This window comes from Lichenostomus cassidix, chromosome 1Aa, assembly GCF_008360975.1.
Source record: "Lichenostomus cassidix isolate B80296 chromosome 1Aa, HeHo_3.0, whole genome shotgun sequence".
Taxonomy (NCBI): domain Eukaryota; kingdom Metazoa; phylum Chordata; class Aves; order Passeriformes; family Meliphagidae; genus Lichenostomus; species Lichenostomus cassidix.
Genome location: NC_139480.1, coordinates 40608267 through 40633606, shown reverse-complemented (window position 1 = coordinate 40633606; position 25340 = coordinate 40608267). Strand labels below are relative to the sequence as shown.

The 25340-nt window shown below is 33.4% G+C and overlaps 1 protein-coding gene across 1 annotated transcript in view; it reads left to right on the top strand.

Moving 5' to 3' along the window:
• MGAT4C (MGAT4 family member C) overlaps positions 1–25340 on the top strand; it is a 302588-nt gene that overhangs the window by 60662 nt on the left and 216586 nt on the right. Inside the window, exon 2 of the mRNA XM_085046081.1 lies at positions 19035–19135. The gene's annotated coding sequence lies outside the window, so the exon portion shown is untranslated. The remainder of the gene's footprint in view (positions 1–19034; positions 19136–25340) is intronic.

The window sequence follows — 25340 nt, the reverse complement described above, 5'->3', positions numbered from 1 at the left end:
TGTGCTAATTGAATTGGCTTTTCTTAATTTTAGTCTGTACTTCTTAAGTTCAATTACAAATTAAATAATGAAACTTATTTTTATTTACCGCTACCCTAAAAATGTTTAATTTTTAATACCATACCAATTATGCTTTATGAATTATCAGGCCTAAACTTGGCCTTAGAAACAATGAAGAAAAATTACTGGTGGAGATAGAAAAACTTCAGTGGAAACTCTGGGTTTTCCATGGGTTTATTTTATATTTGAAGACTACAACTTTTATTTCCGTAGTGGGAAAAGGAAGAATGTAAATAGAGCAGTTTAGATTTAATGTCAAGCATTTAGTTAATCAACAAATACATATAGAAATGCTCAGGTGACGAGCCAAAATGTGGCAAGAGAAAATTGCTTCAACACAGATAAATTGAGGATTAAAATCAGAGTAAAAACAAATTTAGGATTTAAACTAAAAATGGGTATTTAGTTTATTCGGACTTAATATCTGTTTATCAGAAACTCAGTGCCTTACTGCTAATTGCAGAGAGCATTGCAGTGCTGAGAAACACAAAGTTATCTGTGATTTGGGGAGTAAGGAATGCAATGAAAAATGTTCTTTTGACCCTAAAATCCATGAAAAGTTTCTCTCCTTTTGGCTACATGGTGTAAATTGGCAGCTTGAAAGTAACCATTTGCAGAGTGGCAGAATTTTCCATGAGAAAGGGTTTGTCCCTTAGGGCATTCCCTTGCCTAGGGTGCCTTGAGGAATGAGGAATGCTGTATCCATAGAGGCATGAGTCATTTCATCCCTACTAAGATTTTAAATACCCAATAGGCATTTCCTACAGTATAGATCAGTAAACAGTTCTTCAGTTTCTCTTAATAAAATGATCATGGACAAATATTTTCAGCTGTTAACACAATTTGCTATCATTTATTAATAATGAAATAAAATTATTTTAACAATTCTAGTTTCATCCCTAGCTTTTGAAGATAGGGGTGCATTACTTTCAGATTTCTTGTGGGATGAAAGAATATCTGAATGATCAGTTATTCCTGGTTAAAATTCTGTAAGAAAAGCCAAGTGAAAACTTATGAAAGCTTAAATTCTAGCTTTATCTAATCTGTATAACTCGTTCTTTATCTAATCAGTATAACTCAGTATAACTTAATTAACTCATTTTAAGGAAATAAGTATTCTAGATTTTAGTTATAGATTCTCTTGAAGTGGAAAAAAAAAAGACAAGAATATATCTCTGCCCCAGCAAAATGCTTTTTTATAAGCTTAAATTAAATGGACCTTGCTTAATCAAATCCAATGACAAATCACTATTAGTCCACTACTGTTATTAATATGACTTGGTATTCTGAAATTGCAAATATCACTTCTGTTGTCAGAAACAAAGATAGCAATTAATAATACAACATCCTTGTCACTCTCATGAAGCAGAACACACCTGACGTTCCTAGTAAGGACTTTGGACAGGTAGATCAGTGCTTTCAGCAATTAATTCTGGTTTTTAACAGTCGTTGTTTTTCTTATACTGACAGACATTTTTTAATGAAAAAGAAGAGGTAAACAGAAGTATGTGCTTTGGCAGCAGACCAAGTGTCAGGCCAAGATTTCAAAGTCCCTGAATTTTCATGCAAATTAAGTGTTAATGTGAGTTGCCTGAAATTTTTCAGCTGCTTAGCCAAATAATGTAATGACCTCCTTTACCCTTTCTTTTTTTTAATATTCTCTAGACAAAGCTCTAATCTATGTAAAGTATTCTGTAATTAGAACTGCTTTCAGAAAAATAAATTGTTTAGAATCTTTGACAAATAGGCAGAAAAAATAATCCACATTTACACTAAAATTCTTACCTGTGCTCCCACAGATACACTCTAGAGAATACTGAAATTCTGGAGTTCATAGAATGTCAGCATTATAGAAAGATAATCTGAATTATACCTAAAAATTTAATTTAAAACAATTCTAGAATTATTTTAGTTGCCATTTCAAAGAAATTACTTCTGATGTTAGCAAAGTAATCCTGTTTAGCAAACAGCTTTCTCAGTTTTGAAAAGATCACAGCAGTAACAGCTACAGTCCTGTAGCTGCTGAGGGAGGCTTCCTAGCTTCCTCAGACATTGTATTTTCTTGGATATGCATCTCTCCGTTTAGAATTGACGGTGGCCACTAAATCCTATTAGCTGATCAAGAGGAAACTTTTTAAAACTGTAGGATTGTAGAAGCTTAGAATTCAGATGTGTGATTTGTTGTGATTGTTGCCTTTTGTCTGGATTTCTTTCCTTGCTTTTTTGGGGGGTTATGTTTTGATTTAGTTTGTTGGGTTTTTTTTATTTCAGGTGAAATAGTTTATTCTTCAGTCCCATTTGCCTGTTTTCCTCTGAAGCAGTCATTCCTAGGAGATATGATATCACTTTTCCCCAGAATTCAGGACTTGCAGAACTTCTTGGCTTGAGTCTTAGTTTGATAATATGAGTAGTATTTCATCTGACTGAAGATCTGCCAGTGTGAGATGCACAACCATTGTTTATCCAATGATTGCTTTAAAAAGCCTTTTTGATGTTTTCACTGTATGTGTATCATCTCTACATGAAGAAAAAGGGATAGCAGAGAAGAAAATGAAGTAGAACTTTAAATTGGATTTGCAGTCTGGACTTGCAAGTGTTTCTGAAAGAGAGAAAAAGAAATTAGGTGTACACTGAGATTTTTCCAAGATGTCATAAACAGCAGTTAGATATTGTTTTTAATTATTCAACATGCATTTGAAATGTGTGAAGGTTTAATTCCAGATCATTTTAGGAATGAACATATGCTTGAAAATAAATTAGATGAGTGCCTTAAAGCTCAATTTTAAATTGATGTTTTAAAGAGTTGCCTGGAGGGTACAATTATACTAATAAAAATTATAGGTATATCTATATAGTTATATTAATGCTAATAATTATTAGCTTATGTCTACTTCTGAGATATAATGGGAGAGGGCAGTCTTTATTTCCACCATGTGAAAATACATATTTCTGACATCAAATGGGACGAAAAATGTCTCATCTAATTTTATATTTGGGCTATAATTAAACAGCAGTAAAATCTGAATGAAATTCCATGGTTACATATTGCTCTTGTATGAAGTGATATCAAATATTGCTAGCATTTTTTATGAATTCCATTAAAAATTTCCATAGTGTTCATGATCCAACAATAGGGTGATATTGCTATTGTTCCAAGGTTACTCGTTTTGTTTTTAGAAGTATGAGAAACAAGAGAAAATGAAATTTACATTTTCATGTGTCATTACAATTTTTAGATTAAAAAGTCATTTGAAAGGAAAAATGTGTTATTAAGGGAAGGCCTCAATATTATAAATTTAACTGATCTTAACGAAGGACTAATATAAGTGCAAATATAAACACTAAGTCTGAAGGAAATTTAGAGTCCAGTCAGAGACTGATTGAAATATTCCCAGAATGTGTTTATGTATACCATGGACAGCAGCAAAAATGCCAGAAAAATATTGGATATGTAGAAATAGATGTGTCAAAATCTCAGCTAAAGTGAGCAGGATTTTTCTGCAATGGAACTTGAGGGAAAGGGTGAAAGGCTTATTTTCTGTTTTTAAAAAAAAATAATAGTCAATAGCCCCCAGAATTACCCTTAAATGTTGGGCCTATAAGTATAATCAGTGGTGAAATTTTCTGACTTGGGAGAACATTTTTCTAAATGTAAACAAAATTTAAATAAATTCAATATCATGTAGCAACTCCTCTGTGAGTTGTTGCTTGTGAGCATCTCTGTATTACAGGTCAGTGGAAAAAAAAGAATTTATGAATGTCCAAAAGGTAGCTGTAAAATTACCAGCAAAGTGTTCATAGAACACAGAACTTTTTGTTCTTTTTAGCATAGCTATAAATATTTACCTCTTCTAAAGAAATAATGAGTACAGGTAGCAAGCAAAGCTTTCTTCCACTTCTAACTTAAGGTTACAAAACAAAATACAAGTATGGCTAACACTATTTTTCTTTCTCTTTTCCCTTCTCTCCTATAGCATAATTGGAGCTGAAAAGGCATTGATGAGAATAAAGTACCATTTAATGCACAGCAGAAAGAATCTTTCAGAACTGCACTGAACTGTCATAGCCTTGTAATTTTAGTCATGTTTCCCACTACATACAAAATTGCATCATATGAAAGTCAAGTTTTTATAATTTTTTTCTCTAACTGGCTAATGAAATAACTATTCTTATGGTAAACCAGATAACATCCTGGTTGAAAACACCAGGGTTTGTGGGTTCATTCCCTGTTCAGGCCATTCACTTTAGGGCTGGGCTTGATGATCCTTGTGAGTCCCTTCCAAATCAAAACATTTTGTATGTGGGTTGTTTAGGTCCTGATACAATAATTTTAGTTGCATTTACTATAATTCCTATGAAAAGATTTTCCTGTTTTCATTTATTGGAAAGTTTGGTGTCTTCTCTGACAACCAATGCAAGCATACATACATGTTTTCTAACTAATTCTCTTGAAAAATACATATTATAAATCAAAAATAAATAGGTAAGAGTTATGATATAGATATTATGAGAAATTAGTATGGGGCCTGCATTTATTAATGTTGGGTTGATGAATGTTTGTCTACTTTTGGAGTTTTTTTTCTCAGTGGTTTCATAGAGTGAAAAAAGTTTATGCTCATCACACCCATTTCCTGCATAATGAGACAAAGACTCAGTTGTTGTGACACGTTTAATACTGCTGTTGAACTATCTAAAAAAATCTTGATCTAAAAAATTCCAGTCATGAAAAATTTAGCTCAGCTTTAGTTAATTCTTCTAATGAAAAATGGCCTTCTATTGTTAAAATTTCTTTTAAAAAACATGGATCTTAAAAACTATAGTTTTATTTGCAGTTCATGTAGTTTTACTCCAGCCTGATCCTCTATCATAACTGTATATGCCAGACTGGAAGCTCTCCATTGGGAAATTTCTGCTCCCTAGAGAGGTATTTAAAGACTGCATAAAATTGTTCCTGATAAACTAAGTTGACTGAGTTCATTGAATAGGAAGCAAATGTATATATTCAATTTTTAGTGCTTCTTATAAATGTGTTTGAATTCTCCTCAGTATTTTGCCGAGGTTTTTGTGGTCTTTTTGCAGTCTGGACAGACACACATGATGCAACAATAGTCATGTTACGTGTGAAGAAACTAACTTCATGTGATGCGTTGACCATGGCTGGACTTCATAAATAATAATTTTAACGTAACATTCACTATGTCTCATTAAAAATTAATACAATCTGGACAGAATCCCTTATAGGTAAGAAATCATTGGTTTTAATTTAGCAATTTCTGGTTTTCAGCTGCAATGAAGTTTAATATAAAATTTATTCTGCTGCAGGCTAGCAAATACTTATTTGTTTATATTTGTATTTACTAAGTCTTAAAAAAAATCAGAGGACATTTAGTGCTGGAGGCATCTTGTCCATCATATCACCCTTCACTCGCTCTGAAGTCATACAAACCATCTCACATTTTTTCTTATCCTGTACAGAAGCACCTGAAGTGTGCAGTCACATTCTGTCTGTGTGCTTAGGGGGTTTGTAGCTCACTGTACACAAAAACAATGGATAGGTTATTTTATGTAGAAGATTTTTTTTCACTAAGGAAGATAAACTATGTTCTTTGAGCTGTAGCATGTATTCAATACACCAGATATACAAGAGAATTTAATTGTCATAATTAATGCCTGCTCATGATTCTATGGCATTGCAGGCACATATCTTTTTAAGGAGTGGTAAAAGTCCAAGGACAAAGCTGAAACCTTTGAATATTTTTCTGCTTAAAGTGACACCAGGAGCCATTGTAGTCCAGTAAATTAAGTTGAGAATTAAAAGCTAAATAACCCATCTCATTGCCTCACTTTTTTTTACAAATTCACTCCAAACAAATAAACATCTGACTCAATTCTGAAATGATTACATGTACCTAGCAATAACAATCATGTCTCTGTTCCAAGTAAGTTACATCTTCCTTTTTTACCCTGCAAAATTAGGTTGCACATGAAAAGTAATAATTTATAAGGTTTTGGTCTTTTTTGAAAGAATAGATTATGCTCAGTGAAAACTTTGCCTCTGATAGCTTGACTCTCCAAAGGAAGCATTTACCAGGGAATGTAGAAACTCTATGGGCTGTGCAGGAACATTAGATGAGCTGATATCACTCTTTTCCAGTAAGCCACTTTCGTCTTTGCCTCATCTGGTGCTCTATAACCACTGATTCTTTGTCTGATTGGATGTCAGCCACCTCAGCAGCTGTCTATCCTTGAATTGAAGAAAACATCCACAGTAAGCTCAAAGGAAAAACAGGTGTCTGTTCTGATGAAGATCAATTTACCTCAGGATTAAGGCTATGAAAAACAACACCAAGTTCACCTTCCTCCAGTCAAGACCTTTGGAAATATAAGAGACCTTTCATCTGACAGGAAGAGTATTTAGGAAGACAAAAGATTTGCTTTGCAGACAGCAAATGTTGTCTCTGTACAAAGCTGAAGCAGACCCAGCACTGTACACTACACAAGACTCATACATCACGACAGCTTTATTTTAAACACAAAGGTTTACAAGAAAAAGATTAGGCAAGCATTTCTTTGGGGAAAGTAATGTATTTGCTGCTACTGCTTCTGTGGAAATCAAAATTAAAACCCCCCAACAAACAAAAAAAAAAACAATACATTTGCTCAATTTTTCTTCTATTTAATAAAAAAAAAAGGTTTCCTAGGACAAGAGTAAAGAGCGCTTTACATAATTCAGCTTCAGAAATTTCTGACAGATTTAAGTCACTTTGGTTCTGGAGACTTTTACTCTAGATATAAAACTTTTTATAAAAGGCAAGTAGATGTACTATTTCCCTTTACAAGGTTTTGTAAAATGCAAGCAGGTCAGCTCGCCTAATATATTAATTTTAATATTTTAGGTAACTTTAAAGTTAATATTTAGGTAACTTTAAAAGTTACCTTTATAGGCTTTATATTTTCACTGCCTTATTTAACATTTCACTGTGTTGAAGACAGAATTACTTGCTTAAAATGTAACTCTTGTCACTTTTCTCTCAATATGGTCTCTAACTGAGTTTCAGTTTTCTGACCCCTTAAACCCACAAACTAAATGGAAAATTTACCTAATCTACTTCTAGGAAAACATCAAAAGCTGATTCAGTCACTAATATTATATTTCTAAAAATCCCCTAAATACCCAGTGCTTTTTGTAACTCCTTTAGCAAAACACTAGCAATCCACTGAAAATAATTTTGAGAATTCTGCTGTAGACAGTAGAAATGTACAGTGACATTAAATCAGCCTTTTTGTTCCAAGTGTCATTAAAGTCTGCAGGCTTTGGTGGCATTTGAGATTTTTTTTTTTTAATCAAGTCTTACAGGGATTTTGTTTGAGCTGAAAGGAAAGTCTCAGAGAAGTGTCTAGTGTTAGACATTCATTCAATTGTTAGGGTGTCAGGCACTATGAACAAGCCAAAATTCCATGGAAGCATCAATTTTTACACGAGTAGTTCTACACAGCCTGGTAGGTTTGAGTCTTTTCTTAGTGCTACTTGTAGAGTTTTTGGTCCAGAGCTGAAAAAAATTATTATCAATTTAAAAATTACTAGAAATACTGCAAAGTGTATTCATGAAAGTCCTAAAAATACAGTTTTACTACCTTTTCCAGTAAATCCCTATTGCTACAGAAATGTGTATTGCCTGGGATTACTAAAAATTCAATCTCTGTCTCATTTTCTAAATGGAAAGTGTAGTTATTTAGCATTTGCTACAGTGTTAGTGCTCAGTGGTGATAAATTCTTGTCTTTGTCATTGTTGAGAAGGTAACTTAAAAATCTGATTTTTGTCATATCTGTGTATAGAATTCTAAAATGCATAACACTGGAAGCATATTTTAAAGTTGAAAGCTCAAAAGCATAGTCTAATTAAAATTTTGTCCTCAGATATAGTTTTGTCAGAGCTTGCCTTTTTCAATTTTCCAGCCTGATGACTGAGGAGCAGATGGGCAAATCTTGTGATATTGACTTTAAAATATTTTTGTTTTTTAATATATTTCAACAGCTTGTGTGGTTTTTTTCTCTTTTAATGTCTTGGAGATCTTCCTCTATAAATCCTGATGAATCTGTGAAAGATACTGGGGTTTGATTTTTGTGACTTGTTGAGTAATTTTACCAGCTTTAAGAGTATTCCAAAGAATTCCTCAGCTTCTCTCAGAAACGTTTAAATAATGTGGAAGATAGGTTGAGTAAATAATAATAAAGACCAAATTTACTCTGGGTTAAAGTTATTTATTTTTGGAACAGTGATTCTGGGTAATGCGGTGGCAATATGAATATAGGTTTTCTTGGTACCCTTCAGATTTCCTGCTTTACACCCAATGAAGTTCTACAGAGGGTAGAGGAAAAGAAGCTAAAATATTTCCTGTAGCTTTTCCATTAAACTTTCCTTGCTATGGATGTTCAAAGTTATCTACATGAAAAAGTTTTGAGGGAGCTATGATAAAGACACCCTTAGAGAAACCTTAAAGGGTTTGTTTGGTGTTGGGGTTTTTTCCCCCTAATTTTCAGGAAATAAACCAATTTGCTTTTCTCAAATATTTCACTTTTGTGACTGAAGTAAATCACTGAATGCAGTGGGGTTCAAAAAATCTGTCATTCTATGTGGTGGCTGACCACCACTCTATTCCCAAGTCATTGGGAAAATGTAGGTGATGAGCCTAACTTTTTTTTTTTTTTAATTTCACTACAGACTATAGTCTGTGAGAAAACGGATGCTCAAAGTTTTTGAAAATCTTTCCTGGGACTACTGTTTTTTTCTAGATAATTCTAGTACCTCTGGGCTGCTGTTTCAGTGGTTTCACACATCATGAATGTGAGAGACATGTAAGGCAGTTTAAGACTATGTTTCAGACAATGCTGTAATAAGGAGTGTGAGAAGGTGTGCTTATTTCAATTTTAAAAGGAAAGGAGTATAGGTCTGTAAAAAACAGCTCTATCCTGGGGACATGCACCAAAGGGAGATGTTGTCTTTTATTCTTTAATTCTTTATTATTTTTATTTAATAAATACAGATTTTAAAAATATATTATTTTTATTATTTTCTTTTAAGATTTGTTTTATGAATATGGATGAACATAAAATTCATTCTTGTTTGATACAATAATGAAAACTTACCTTGAAAGCAAAATAAAAAATTATCTTTCCCAACTTTTGGGAAACTGCAAGGTGCACTGCACATTTTTTATCTCCAGATCCTGCCGTAGCACATGATGATGAGTGAATACTCCAAACCAGGAGTACACTGCTGAAAATTCTTCCCTTATAAAAAGCTTCAGAACTTTGGAGCTATGTTTCTGGTGTTAGTTTTATGAATAACTTGCACCTCCTCAACTTACGAGCTCTAAGATTTTTTTACAGGAATCCAGGGTTTAATAAACCATGAGAACTGCTGAAATTTTCATACGGATTTTACCAAAGCTTTAAGGATCAATTCATTCAAACTTCAGACATGATATGATGTACAGTGTCTTCTTGACTGACTTTAATTAAAACACCAAAGAGACATAGCATCCTAAAAGTCAACACACAAAAGAGAAATATCCATAAAAGGTGTCAGCTGGAGTTACTGTCAGTAACTTTGGATTTATGAAACTTCAAAGCTTTGAAATTATTCTAAACATGGAAAGAAGAAGTTTTCATTAATAGTACTTTTGTTAGAAAGAAGTCGCAGAATCAAGAATAACAAGAATCAAACTTTTTTATACAAAACTCTCTTTATACATTGTTTTAATATGTTTAAAAAATATGTTTTTAAACATGTTTTAATATGTTTAAAAAAAAACATATAAAATTTAAGGTAACTGTATATAATTGCACTTAGATAAAGCCTGTAATAATTTTTATTTTGTCACTTAACACCCCCTAGTGCATATTAACATGTTGAAGAACATGTTTTTTATTTTATTTTATTTTATTTTATTTTATTTTATTTTATTTTTCCTTACCTAATCTTGGAGTAGTTTAAAATGTGAAATGTTTCCAGCAAAATGAAAACCTGAAAAATTCAATCCAGCTAGGTCCTGATTTGGAAAAAAAATGTAGAAAAATTAAGGTTATTACCTTAAATATTTATGGGGATTTGTCAGACAAGAGCTTATCCTTGTCTAGTATATAACTTGTTTTAAAACTAGAAAGACTTGTGATATCTTTTAGAGCATGAAATTCAGTGTCCTTTCAAAGACTTTCAGATTTGTTTTAATTTCTAACAAATAGAAAATTCTTCCTCTAACATAATTTAGGACATAAAGATGTTAAGCAAGTGTGTCATGTGATGAAAACTTAACTAGTATTAATATAATTATTGCAGCTTATCTAAGAATTAAGATACAAACCCTCTAACCTTTAACAATTTTAAATCTTTTTTTGTTTAACCAGCAATGTCATCAAATCTAGTTTTGTTTTGGTATCATTGTTTCTTGTCATGTCCCATTTTCTCTAATTTCACATCTCACAGCCTGTGTAGCACAGTGAATGGCATGGATTCTTTCGTCTTTAGTTATTGTTTTGTTAAACAGTCTGCGATCTGTAATTGATGTTTACAAAAATAACTGCTTAAGGTTTTGTTTATTTGTTTCATTATACTGCAATAGAGATTTCTAGGATAATGGAAATTTTTCAGCATGCTATTTCAGCAACGTATTTTCATTATATGCCAATGTTTATGCATAAAGCATTCTGTTTACTTGTTGTTGGTTGACAAGCAGCTTGTCAAGTATGCGTGACTGACTTTCTTCTAAGATTATTTAAAATTCTTTATATGAAGATCTTTATATGACTAGGTCTCATGGAATAACTCAGTGAGGGGGAAAAACACCTTACTAAATATTTATAATTTTGATGGCCTAAGACTTCTTTATGGAATTTTGTTTTCTTTTTATTTTCCCTCTGCTCTTTAAGTAGTTAAGTCCTTCTTATATAGTAATGGTATATTGGTAATATCAAGCCAATATTTAACCCCTGGAAAAGAGGATTTAGACCTTGGAGATATAATGAAACAGAGATTAAAAAACCTGGAGCATCTGAACTTAAGGTTTTTCCCAGGACTTTGTAATAATCAAATTATTTTGGTGCAAAAAGTGTTGTACTAGTGCAATACTTGAATGTAATGTATTTAAAATTGTATCAGGTTATTGCAGATATTTCTCTGTTGTTTTTCTTGCCTTTGTCTAAGCTGCATTAGATATAGGACCATGAAGCAGCAGAAAACACCACTACTACCTATAGACCTTTATGAAAAGGCATCTGACACTCTGCATGTGCAATCATAACAAAGCTTTCTGCAGGCTTACTAAGCTCTGTTCCTCAGCAATTGTAGAATGCAAATAAAGACTTATTTAGCTGACTAAACCAATCTTGTCTGTGAGATGCTTTGTTTATATTCCTCTAATGGTACCTTTAAGTACATTATTTTGTCTGGGCATATATATCTATTTGTGTCACATGTGCTGCCCTCCAAGCAAAAATTAAACTGCTGACTTTGACTGTGAGTATAACAGTTATATTTTAATAGTCTTCACTGTATCAAGTGCAAGTAATTAAAAGACAGGAAACTCACACTATATTGTCAGTCTTCAGAATTGCCTTTCTTCTGCAAGCCCTTTGCAAGGAAGGGATTTTGGTTTTGTTTTTGTGTTACAGCAAAGAGTCATATTGTGAGAACCCTTTTGAACCTTATGCCCGGTTCTAAGACCCTTCCAGAGTTATCAGTGTTTTAGGATGTGAGATCTCAAATTTTGCTGGTGAGGACCTGCCTACCAAACAAGTCAAGTTGTTTAGCAAATGTCAGAATCCTAATGCACTGAAGGAGTCTTATTTCCTATTAAATTCACTTATTTATTGTCATGGGTAAATTTTTCATAATTATGTTGGAATGTATTTCACTATTTCTTTAATAAATTGCATCCCTTAAGTACTCCCTTTCAGTAAAAGATTCTCATATTCTCTTCTAAGGTAAATTTTTTAACTTTCAAAACACTTATGTATACTAAAAGAAAATATTTTTCTATGTGCATTATTTTTGTTTCCTGGTTTGAATTGCATTTCATACGATATTTTAACACAAGATAATTATCTATGAATATCCATATCTAATCAACATTGTGGATCTAGAGAAATGTCTTACTTTTGCTGACTGGCACTTAGTCTGGTGAAAGATGTATTAACATTGCTGATGTGACATGGACAACCAGTTGACAATGAAGTGACCTTTTTCTTTCCTTATATGATTGTCATTCTGTAATGCATCTCTAATGAGCATCTAGAGTTCCTGAGAGCCTCTACTAAAAAAGTATTTTCATCTTGGATGAACATGCTGGTAGCTGAAGTAGAGTTTTTGATAAATGAATACCTTTTATCAGCCTTGCTCTCTGGGACCCATTAGGGAAGGTTTCACATTGTGAGTCATTTAGGGAGCTTAAGATGTAGAAATACCTTGAAATAAAAATGGCACTGAGCTCCAAGCTTAAATAGAGGGCCATGCTTTTGCATATAAATATAATAAGATATAAAGATAATTTAGGCATGCAAATGTATTATAACTACAGCATCTTTATTTTGGGGATTTCAGAGACTTCTTATTTTAGTGAACCATGTTAACATTTTCATACATTTGGCATAATCCATGTGAAGAACTGACAGATTGGTGTTTTGATGCAGAAATATCTATCTGCAAGACTTACTGGGCTACAGTGTGATAGGAGGAGCTGTAGTTTGTAAAGAATTCAAAGGAAGATTTTTGCCAATTTTTGTTTTTATGAAATCTGAATGTATTCTCTCAGGATCAGAGAGAAGAACTGCACTTAGGAGGAGGCTGATGCTCAAAGTCTTATGAAAGTTACATCACCAAAAGTGACATAACTTTCACAATGGAGATTATATGGGTTTATTAGAAATATTTAACAAAATTTAAATATTTTGTGTAAAGGCATTTCATGAAACACAATAATATCTCCAAGATAAGTGAAGGATAGAAGACAAAGCTGACCTCTAACAGATTTGGGAAAGCAAGTGTCTAAAAAGAAAGATGGTAGTGATCAGTGGACAGGTGGCAAATTAATAAAGTGCTCATGCATTCTCTCATCTTTACAGAAGAGTTTTAAGGGAGAAGAAAAAGAAAGAAACTGAGAGGAGAATGATAAAAGGCAAGTGATACATATCTTTCCTTAGAGGCCTGACATTAATGAGCCTGTAATGGGCTTATTAGACTAAGTTATCTTTTGCTGAAATATGTAAAGTTAAGCAGTTACGCTAATAAGAAAAGGAGTATCAGGACAGATTAAAAAGGGAAGAGTCAAAAGTAAAATATGGAACTCAGCACTGCTAGTCAGTTACAAGCAGTTTGGCCAGGAAACAGGCATAATTTAGGATAATAGGACCTTGATATTTTCACCTACCTAGTTTGAAAACTAAATTATCTCCAACAAGATAATGTATTTCTCACACAAACATTACCCAAATAATATTGGTTATATATGAGTGCGCACATTCACACAAACCTCTGTGAAATATTTCTATTTTTTTTTGTAGTGTATATAAAAGGTCATGACACTGTTTTCTTTTTAACAGAGGTTTGCCTAATAATATAGTTGAGAAACTCTTATGTTGGGCATTTGTTTTGGCTCTTGAGACAAGCATTACAGCATAAATCAAACAAATCACTTCACTGATGTATATTATAAGACATTTCACTAAGTGTACTTAAGTTCCCTTTAATGGGTACTGCAGGTGTTTGGAGAAAGAGGTTTTGGGGGTTTTTAAAAATATCTTTCAGTTTGACTAGTTTTATAAAAAGTATGGTCTAGCCTTATTTCTGTATTGTTGCTATCTGCCAAATCATACACCAACCCCATTAGCTGAAGTTTAAATTAAAGTGCAGCAGCTTAGGATGTGGTTTGAATAGGTTAGATTTCATCTTTGAAAAGTTTTACTCAAAATGATTTGCAGAGTACTTGAATTCAGGATAGCATTTTGATAGGCCACTCTTTCCAGGCATCTCCTTGGGACCACTGGATGCCTTGCCACAAACTGGGGACCCTCTCTGTAGGCAATGGGGTCCTGATACTATAACTGCCCCCCAGCAGAACCCCCTGGGTTAAGTACCAGCTAGAGCAGGTTCTTCGTGGCTTCAATTAGCATGTTTCCAATAACTCCAAGGACAGAGACACCACATGCTAAGCTCTCTCAGTAACCTGGTCCAGTGTTTGACCACTCTCACACTTAAGTCACTTCTCACACTTAAATGTAACTCAGTTTGTCTAATGCTTCTTGTCCTGCCAAGGAGGAGAGTGTGACTCCCTGTCCTACACCCTCCCATCATATGTTCATACCCTACTGCTTGGAATGCCTGCTTTTGCAGCTTGGGCAATAAAACTATGCAGAAGGAAGAATGATAATCTGCAGCAGCGGAACAACAATAATCCTTTCAGTGGTTCTTGCTGCAGAGCTATACTTTAACCTGGAACACCTGTAGTTTTGGGAAAATCTAGAAGAAAGAGCAACTGGAAAAAATGAAGATTTTTTCATCATGAGGAGTTTGAGAGGAAAATTCTTAATTTTATTTAGATTAAAATGGAATAATTAAAAAGAAAGAACTTAATACCTGCAGAGAGCTCATAATCCTTACTGGTACTTTATATGCACTGCTTAGACCAACCACATTTATACATTTCCCCCCCCCACCCTTGATGCATAATTCTGCCTCTAATTTTATTAGACTAGTTAACTATGTAATTTAAGCAGAGCTGAAAACTGTACAAGCTTTTCCAATAAAATTGTTGGTTTGGGGGAACTCGTATAGGTAAAAAGCACTCATGCATGGAATGGGAAATGTGGATTGAGATTTGTGAATGGAATAAGAGACAACAGAGTTGGTTTTTAAATTGTTATTTAGTTCTGGGTTTGCCTTTTCTGATCAGGAGGATTGCTATCTCTACCATTTTGTTTCTAATAGATTCATTAATTTTGGCTTGTTGCTTAAGACCACGTTAAGATTTATAGCTGAATTTGCAGAGACTGTGGTAATTCAGAGCTTAGCCACATTTTGTGTTTGAATGCTGATCAGCATGATGTTATATTTTTATTTTACTGCTCTCCTTTCCATTTAATTTTATTGGCTATCATTGAAAGTCATAGATATAATATGTTCAACTCCCAAAACTATTGTGAACTCTTAACATTTAGGAGGTTTTGATTTGGCAGTGAAAGCAAGTATGTTTATAGAATAGAATTTATAATAGAACACATTTATTTACATATTTAAATTAATATTTATTAGGGGTTTTTTTCAAACTTGGAATATGCTCAGTGGAATAACTTTGGGTCAGTATTAATAACTGTACCATATGTCCCTATATTTCTGAACAAGGTGGCTGGCAATCATGTCTCTAGATGATCAGTGGTTCAGTGACAGCACCAAAAAGCCTTCTTCTTCTGTGCACACATTGCTATGAACAATCCTTGTTTTCTTCTTTAACTTTTTGTTTATTTCTGAATATTATTTTAGTATCAAACATTCTGGTTTTTGATGGTCATTCAGTTTTGGATAACTAGAATTTCTTTCATATGTGATTGAAGGACAGATGTTGCTAAACAAAGAACATAAATATTAGCATTAGCTTCTCTGCAGTGTTGGTTAAGTTGCTAGTATTGTACATCTCTTGCAAGAGTACTTGGCCTGGTAGGTGTTGTATCATGTATTCTCCAAACTTATATGTTTCTCCACAGTCAGAATAAACTTATTTCTACTATTTCCTACCTATTTTGTAGAAAGAAAACTTTCCTACAAATCAATTGATCAAAATATATCAACTGATCAGAGGCTGTTCTTCACACACGTGATTTTTTTCATTTCAACTTATATTTTCTTTCCTTAGACTCCTAGAAATTATTACAACCAGTAGATAGGGTTGGTCTAACGTTTTCAAGGACTTTTCTTCAATGTAATCTAAGCTCTGACTTTATATGTACAAACACTTCCCTCACAATATTTCATGGGAAAGAAAGTGGGAAGGTGGTTTTCAGTGGTTTTTTTAGTTTTTCTACTGGTTATAACTTTTGAGTTATTTCAAGATATTACAGTGTGTTTTTCGTTTTTTTTTTTTTTTTTTTTGCATATCTAGTAATTATTGTGTTTGATGAGAATTTCTAATGCATATATTTTTCTAAGTGTCTCCAAAAAAAAACCAAAAATGGTTAAAACCTTTCACTGGAAGTTTCAGATTCTGAGTTAAAGTATTTGGAGTTGTTTATTTCCCTCAAAGCTTGAGAAGTTCAAGTGACACATAGGCCATTGACCTAAGTTGGCTTTTTTTTTTATACAGATATATATATATAGAGAGAGATTTTTAAGAATATGGAGAGTTCTGATTTTAATGCAATTTCATCCAGAAAAAAAAAATCATAGTTTTGTTTCAGTCATAAATCTTGAGCTCGAATATTCCCATTGTTCTAGAGGGGAAATCCTTCTTTTATGGATAAACTTGAATTAGTACTGGTGCATGTATAGAATTTTGTTTGAGACACTCCCATGCTGTTTTTGTTTTGACTTTGTCTTCACTTTTTTTCTGTATCTTAACTAAAAAACCTCAAAACCCCAACATCATGACTGGCTTACTAATACCACATTGTGTTTATCCCATCACCTGGTGATCTTTGTCTGTGCTATATACTTCGTCAAGAAAAGCTTAGTGACTTATATTATTTTATTCTCTCATATGAGCCCACATCTATTATTTCCAAGGATATTTTCTACATGAAATGTGATGTTCAGAAGTAACTGTTGAGTGACTGCTGGACAAATCTGACCTGCTCTGTTGAGACAAAAATAGTAAGGTGTTATTCAAAAAGATGTTAACTGAGCAGGTCAAGAGGAATACCTTATGTAACTTCTGCCACAGAAGTAATAAAAGTCTGAAGTTCTTTGCCTCTTCCACAAGTTCAGGAAGCTCTACATCAGAGACAGTCTTGGGGATTTTATGCATGTTTAAACAGGAAGCAAGCTACAGAATTATGCACACATTCTATGAGTGTGTTGCAGTAATAAATGTTTGACTTTAATACACATTATCTTCAGAATCAGTTATTTTGCCCTGTCTTTTGGGAATCTGTTCCTATATTAAGTAAGTAACTTTATATTCCCCACAATTAGAGACAGAGTGTAAGAAGGGGCTAAGCACAGGCAGACCTAGACAATAATGGTTCTTGCTTTGTCATTTATCAAGGTATTTGGGAGTGTTTGCTATATCTCTGCTATGAGACAGAATATCAAATAGACAGGCTGAGCAAGGGACGTAACAGAAGTACTGAAAGCTAACATATAATCTAGGTTGCTTTATTACATATATAGTGAGATTTCTGAGAGTCTCTCCTGGCTGTTGCCTGCATTGTATCAACTGTTAACTCCATCAGGGAATAACAGCTTTAAATTCTCCACCAAAATTCATCCTCTTGCCTCCTAAGAGAACCTGTGAGAAATCCAAATCCAAAGTACCTGGGAAACTCTGAGTTTATACATTATCTCTTACATGTCTCTTACAAGCTTTGAGACATTTTTCCTAAAGGTTTCTCTTGTTATTCATAACAAAAACCTTAACTAGACTTTAAATGACAACCTAGAGCACTCTGTCACAAAGAATAGGATAGATTGACTGTAGTACTAAAACATTCAGTAAATTTTGCTATACTGCTTATCTTTATTTCAGTTGCTGTTTATTTTAGATTTTGTTTTTTTATTTGGATTGTAAATTTTTATGTCATAAGAAGATGTTTCTAGGCACAATGTAAAGGGATATTTCCTCTAAAAATTCTATTTACAGAATAGAATAAAATTCTATTTACAGCTTTGATATACATTTAGAAGTACACTTTTACAACTATTGAAAATTCAAGTTTGTCACCATAAAGTGTTCCCAAAAGGAAAACTAAAACTAGATGTATCCTGTCACTGAGGATAGAAGCCTGATTTTTAGTATTTCACCTAAACATTTTTGTGGGATTTTCTGATATAAAATAAAAGCATTTCTGGCTGAATTACCTGTCATCTTATGGATTTTTTTTTTTTTAATGTATTATGTCCCCATTTTTCAATAAAAATAATTTTCAAACCCTGCAATTTAGAAAACATTTATTAAAGAGAAGATGGTGGTGCTTCATGGCTTCTGTACGTCAGTATTTATGGTATGCTTGGATGACATATTTTAATTTACACAATCCTGTTTTACTGGAAAGGCAACTACTACTAGATGAAAAGTGATTAAAGGCAGCTTAGTTCATAAGTTTCTGTGATCACTTTGTGATTCCACAATTCAAGTCCTTACCTGTTATACAGCAGAAGTATTTTTTTATCCACAAAATCCACCTTAAATTTACTTTCTATCTTTGAAAACAAACTAGAGTTTTGCAATTTGCCAAGAAATAACTAGAAGGTTTTTGAAGGTCCCTTCCAGCCCAAACCATTCATAATTCAGAATTCTATCATTCTAAATGGACTGTGTGCAAGTGCTTGTCCACTAGACTGCTAAAACCATCCATCACCTAGATGAGAAACCAAAAATAATATACATCCATCGTTCTTCTCTATTCCAGTTTGAAAAAGGGCTCATTCAAATTTTGCCTTGCACTTTTGCATATGGAAATGTCACTGCTCCACTGAGACTATCAGACTATGGGTATGAATTCTCCCAGAGCAGTCATCACACATAAGAAATGTAAATTCTGTGGTTCTGTCCCTAGAATATCCATTTAGTCTCTGAAAAATTTTTCTCCTCATTAATTACTCAGTGTGTGGACCAAACCATGAAAGGGCCAAGTAACGAATGTTATCCTGAACAAGTTTAGCTACTTTGTTTACAATAGGATGACTTTGTCATGTGAACCACTGTGTAAAAAGAAAGAGGAAGGAAAGGTATTCTGAAAGATTTACATAGATTTCTCTTTTCCCTTGCAGATAATTTTTAGTGAGGCTGCTGCAACTTGGATTTCATTGTGTGACCTTGACACTTACTGTCAAGCCCTTCAGAGAGCTGCTAGATTTGGCAAGGTTAAAAGGTAAGTGAAATATTTAATGTTAAAGCAAATCGCTACAAGAAAACAGAAACCTCTGAATTTAGTAGGCATTTTTATTAATATTATGTATTGAAATGACTGGTATCCACAGTGCAAGGGGCTCTTTGTAATCTGTTTCAAAATTTATTGCTTTGTTTAATTTGCACATGGGTATTTTCTAAATTGTAAGCTAAAAATATAACACCTACATGAAGGAAATAGGGAAGTGGAATTGCAAATGAACTGTCCTTTAGCTAACTTGGTATCATTAAAAGAAGAATTCAAGTTTTCAAATCTAGGTGTGACAGGAGGGCAAAGGAAAAGGTGTATGAAAACTGTGATGTACATATTAGGCAAATGTAATTATCTTTTGATTTTTTTTTTTCACTTGTTGGGGGATTTTAGTTGGGTTTTTTCCTACAGCAGGAACCAAAAAAACTTGCCAACCTTAACTGAAATAATCAAGTGGAATGGAAAGAGTTAATTAAGCACACAGCAAACAAAGCTGTCTTGTCAAGGTCTTGGTCATTTACATGATGCTGAATGTCTTTTGTGAAATAAGCCTCAGTAAAGCCAGTGTCATCAAGTATACCTCTTTTGCTATTTTGCTAGACAGATTACAAAAAGCATATCTATTTAATCAGTCCTTTACATTAAACATAATATGTAAAATGCTCACTTAAAACGTTAATTTAAATCAAGGGGAATTAAATGAATGCTGTATAAATCAGCATTTCTTTTATCTCTAAGAGAGACATTTTTCATCCTTTACATATTTGTGGGTCAGATATTGCCTCAAGGAGAAAGTAAGTTATGAATAATTTAAAAATCACCATTTTTGCTTCTGATGAGAGCAGTAAGAAGTGCTTTCAAGGCTACTTACATGCAACACATGCCAGGGAGTATTGCTTATTAAAAGAAGGCTTTTCTCTTCTATTGGGGTCCCCAGTAGGAGAAAGACATGGACCTTTTAGGGAGGATGCAGAGGAGGGTTGCAAAGGACTGGAGCACTGGATCAGAGGACTGGGACTTCTGACCTATGAAGACAGGCTGAGTTGCACTTGTTTAGTCTGGTGAAGAAAAGCCTTAAGAGGGACATTATCATAGCCTTTCAATATATAAATGGAGAGGTATATGAAAGATGGAGAAAGGCTTTTACCCATCTCTTGTACTGATAGAACAAGGAGCAATGACTTTTCATTGAAACCATGTAGGTTTAGATTGGACACACTGAAAATTTTATTTTTTTTTTAATGAGGGTAGTAGGACACTGAAGCAGGTTGCCCAGAGAATTTGTAGATTCCCCATTTTTGGAAGTGCTCAAGGTCAGGTTGGAGGAGGCTTTAAGCAATGTGATCTAGCGAAACATGTCTCTGCCCATGGCAGGTGAGTTGACCAGAAGGTCTCTTAAGGTTACTTCCAACACAAATCATTCTATAATTCTGTTGTGTGTCTGTAATAAATACTTTCTGGAAACAGAGTTCATACTTGGAACCTTAGCGAATATGACTGAACAAGTTTTTGTCTGAGTCTCATAAGCAGAGTAAAAATCATCTTAATGAAATACTAAAACCTAGAATAATAAAAGTACTAATTGTGCATTAATATCAAGAAATTGATAGTGGGGAAAAATCTCTAGAGAAAGAAAAATTACCCCTACTGTACCAAAGTACTAGGAAATTGTAATGCCAGATCTAATATTCTAATGATTCTAGTTTTGCTACCCAGAGTAGTGTAAATTAATTATTGCACTATGCTTTTATATATTTTGAAGCACATGTTAAAAACTCCTGTCAATACTCAGCCCTGAAGCAAAGATTCTTATGTCATTATGTACATTTGTGGTCCAGATAAATAGAACAAGTAAAGATGTGGAAAGTAATTTACTGGATCAAGGAAAGGTAAGGATCTCTTAGGAACCAAGCATACATAAAGTGTTAATAGGTATCATCAATTATTCCACCTCTAGTGCTCGTGGCCACCAATGCAGGTCATTTTTTAATGAGGTGATGGAGACATGTTTCTGCTTTGAATTACTTTTCCAAAACATTTCCTTTCTATTAGTAGTAGCTCATTCTTCAGATAACATTGTTAGGAAATACATTTTTAATATTGCCAAAAAATTATTTTCTTCAATACTTGAATTAAATTAATCAAGATTAGCAATCTGCTGACATGCAGTTTTTTCTAGTTCATTGAATTTCACCTACACTTGACTTAGTATTAGTTTATGAATAAAAAAAAAGTGTTCATAATTCAACAGAGAAAACAAACTTCCTGAAATAATTGTCAGTATAAGAATCTTTTAGCAATAGCAGGCTGGTACTTATTTTTCAAGGACATGAGACATACTTATTCAGGTGATGAATTTTGCAGTTCAGTCCTTGTGCCTGACAAAACTAATTGCAATTTAAGCTCCCTCTGGTCACAAGAAGAAACATGACAACTCTTTATTCTCTGTACCTTCAAATCATACAGTTTTCCAAGAGTCTGACTATACGTGATGTGCTTTACCTATCTGATGGTATTGCATTGCAGTGCATTTCGCAGAAAATAAAAGGATGTTTCGAATGTAACCATAAATTCATGGGTTTTTGTTGAGCTCATGAGTTAAACACTTAACAAAGAAGATTTGACATATGAAATCACTTTCTGGTTTCTATTCTGATGGGCTTATATATAGTTGCAAATAAGATGATTGACATCCATATCCATGTAATGTTGTATACATGAGAGAGGAAGAGATAGAAAGAAAAAAGGTGCAACATATTTTACTTGATTGACTATAAACTCTCTGATGCATTTCAGGAGGTGAAAATAGTGTTTCTTGATGCATTTCAGAAATAAATCTTTTGTATCTGATTAAAATGCAGATGAGCATCATAAGCTATTGCAATTTGTAAGGGTTGATCTCCTGATGCAATCTTCTTCCATCTGCTTCAGGTGTAGAGTTTACAGAGAATTTGCTACAATTACTGAATGCAATTTTGGTGCAGATACAATCCTCAGCCTATAACTCCCTATGCAAATGAAAACTCCTATATACTTTTGATAGTATCTGCTATTTCAAAGAATTCTGCAACTTTATAATAAAATCGTTAGTGATGAGAAATTATGCAAGTGCAAGAAAAAATTTGCATGAGAACACATGGGAAATCTGAATGATTTGGAGATCAGTATCTAATCTCATATTTCGAATCTTTCAGTGCTAGTAATGTTAATTTGTAATTTTTTGTTCTTAGTTTGTTTACTTAATGTGTAAGGAGACATATAACAAGCCAGAAGTCAGTGTAAATGTCTTAAACTTTTATTTTTTTGAAAATCATCTTTTGAGTTTATTGACTACTGCCTGGGGTCTTTTATTAAGGAATTGCATTACAACACTTGCTTAGGGAAGGGAAATGATCCCAAAATCTCTTACCTCTGGATGTGGTACTTTGGCTGTAAGAACCCAAGAGTAGTTAGTAGAGACTTCATCACATTAAAACAACAAATAAATGTGAACTTTACCATACCTACACTTATAAATCAGTAGACAGACACAAATTTTTTTGAGTAATGGTCACTAGACAAAAGAGACTAGGAACTGAAGAATTATAGTAATCAAATGTATCATAGAGAAAGGCAAGTGTTACCAAAATGTAATTTTTTATTTAACAGATGTTTTATAAAGAGAGAAATTCTTATTTTAAAATGTTTTATTTTTTTGTATTTGATAGGATGAATAAGAAACCTGCCCTTTCAGTAAAATATTGTACACAGCTTCTGCAAAACAAATATTCTGCTTTGAAAGCTGGCAAGAATGCAGGCATCAGCAATGATTTGACGTTGAGAAATTAGGCTGAGTTATTTAGTGGCAGGAAACTGCATTCAGTGAGTAAAGAAAAATATATATAATATTTAGCTTGCAAAGAGCAGCAATACTCTTTAAAATGGTTGCCTTTCAGCTGGAGCTTTCTCTGTAACTTTTTTAAATGGAAAAATGTAATTGAATGTTCAATTCATTCTCAATTTTTGATAGGCATCAATATGATATGCCATCATATGGTAATTAAAAAAAGAAAAAAAAAAAAAAAAGAGTGCTATTTTTAAAGGATATCTGGATAAGTCCAAATCTGCAATATTTCTTTTTCTCTGTGATGCCTGGGGTTATATGGCCATGTTTATGTCATGAGCAAGAACTCTCCTTGCTGGAGCACTACATCCTTTGAACACTGGAATGGAATATCTTAGACTGCTGGATTGAAGAGATTAGTAACATGGAAGAACTGACAGTAGATAAAGACAGTAACAGAAACATTCTTAAGGGTGAAAGAAATTAAAGACTAAATGATCATAAAAACTTGGGGTTTAGAGTGTATTTCTTTGTGACATATATCTACTTTAATTACAGATAGTAAGTAAAAGCTAATCCCTTTCCATGGACAGAGAACAGCATCTATGTAGAGAAAACCCACAAAGATCTGGAAAGTAGATGATGATTTTTTTTTTCATTTTCAAAACTGTAGACAATAGCACAACTCTATTGATTTCTATGACTATATAGAAAGAGCCTGATTGTCCTGATTTATCTATTATGTATGAATAAAAATTGACAGTGGTTGTATAGCTAAGTTAATGGCTGATACTGTAACAGAAGTTGCAAAGAAAGAGTGAAATGTAAGGGGTAAATTGTAACTGAATGATTTCTGATATATTAGAAAGTCTTTTAATCAGGCTAAGTTTACCAAATTCTGAATACAGTAAAATAACTGACAGCATAATTGTCTAAAAGCAATTTTTTCAGCTTCCTAGCCTGAACAAGTAATATTCTGTCTTCACATTGCAGCTTCATAACTGTCATAAATTTGGTTTCCTACTCTAGCTTTTAATATCTTTGTCACCTCTTATTTTTAATATTCTGTGGCTCTTACTGTTAGCTGTGTGGTCTCAGATTCTGTGAAACAGACTGGAATTCTGTGAAACTTTCTGTTTCCTAATTGATTGTGTGGAGCTGTAAAAAGCAGGAAGAAATGAAGAAGTTAAAGAAGCTCCTCCTAGAAAAGAGACGACTTGTAGATAATCATAAGGTGCTTTTTGCCTGCTGAGGAGATGAGAGCTTTCCTGGTGGTGCATTGGAGAGGTTTCAAAACATGCAAGAATAAAACATTCCTTTTTCTTTCTTAACAAAAAAAATGCCCCTTAAAAAGGATAAAATATTTTTAAAAGTTCTCTTGGGATTTTTCTATTCTCTTTATCAGTGCTGGCAGTTGTAGATTAAGTACCTGTAAAAGCAACTACATACTAATTATTTTAAAATGCTTCGTTTTTAACTTTTCTCCCCATGATGTCATATGCAATTTCCATTAATATGAAGTATAAAAGCAAGCTATGCATATATATATATATACATATAGACACCCCAAAAATCACCCAATTGCATAGTGGTGATACAGATGAGCAAATCTAGCAACTCACTGGATACACCAGTCCCTTTCCCTTGCTTCCCTTTCTACTCTCAGCTGGATATTTCTTCTGGCTCTATTGCTCCATAATGTGCTCATCTGATCCCTTCATAAATTAATTCCACCTAGTAAGCCTAGTTCTTACCATAGGGGGAAAAGGAAATAAAAGATTTCCTGCACACTCAGATCTCAGAGGCGTCACTCTGATGACAGAATTGAGGAGTCAATACGGCGTGGCAGGAGTGGGGGAGGAAGAGGAATGGGAAAGATGTGAGAATGGCTCCTTTTGCAACAACAATTAATGCCAAACATATTTAATAGTGGAATGCACCACCAAGTAGTCATTTGGGGAACTTTTTCAGGTTTTTTTTGTTTGATTCCTTGGTTGTCTGGTTTTTGTTGGGTTTTTTGTGGGATTTTTTGTGGGATTTTTTTCTCAGCTCTTTATCAAACAAATACATTTTCTTTCAATGCTAGATTAAGTGGCCTTTAGCTTTCCTGAAATTCCAGCCATTCTAACATACTAAGAACAACCTACATTTTCACAGTTTTATATCAGGACTGTTGTTTAAGTCAGGATTGTTTTTACAAAAAAAAAGAAATTCTTTTTTCCTAGTAATTATGACATCTCTTCATGTGCTATGGAAATGTGCTACTGGTTCAGAATAGCAAATAATATATTCATTAAGTCCCTATATAATACACTTCACTAGAGTTTCTTGCCTCAGAAACTATTACAATACTGTTCTATCAACTCAAATGCT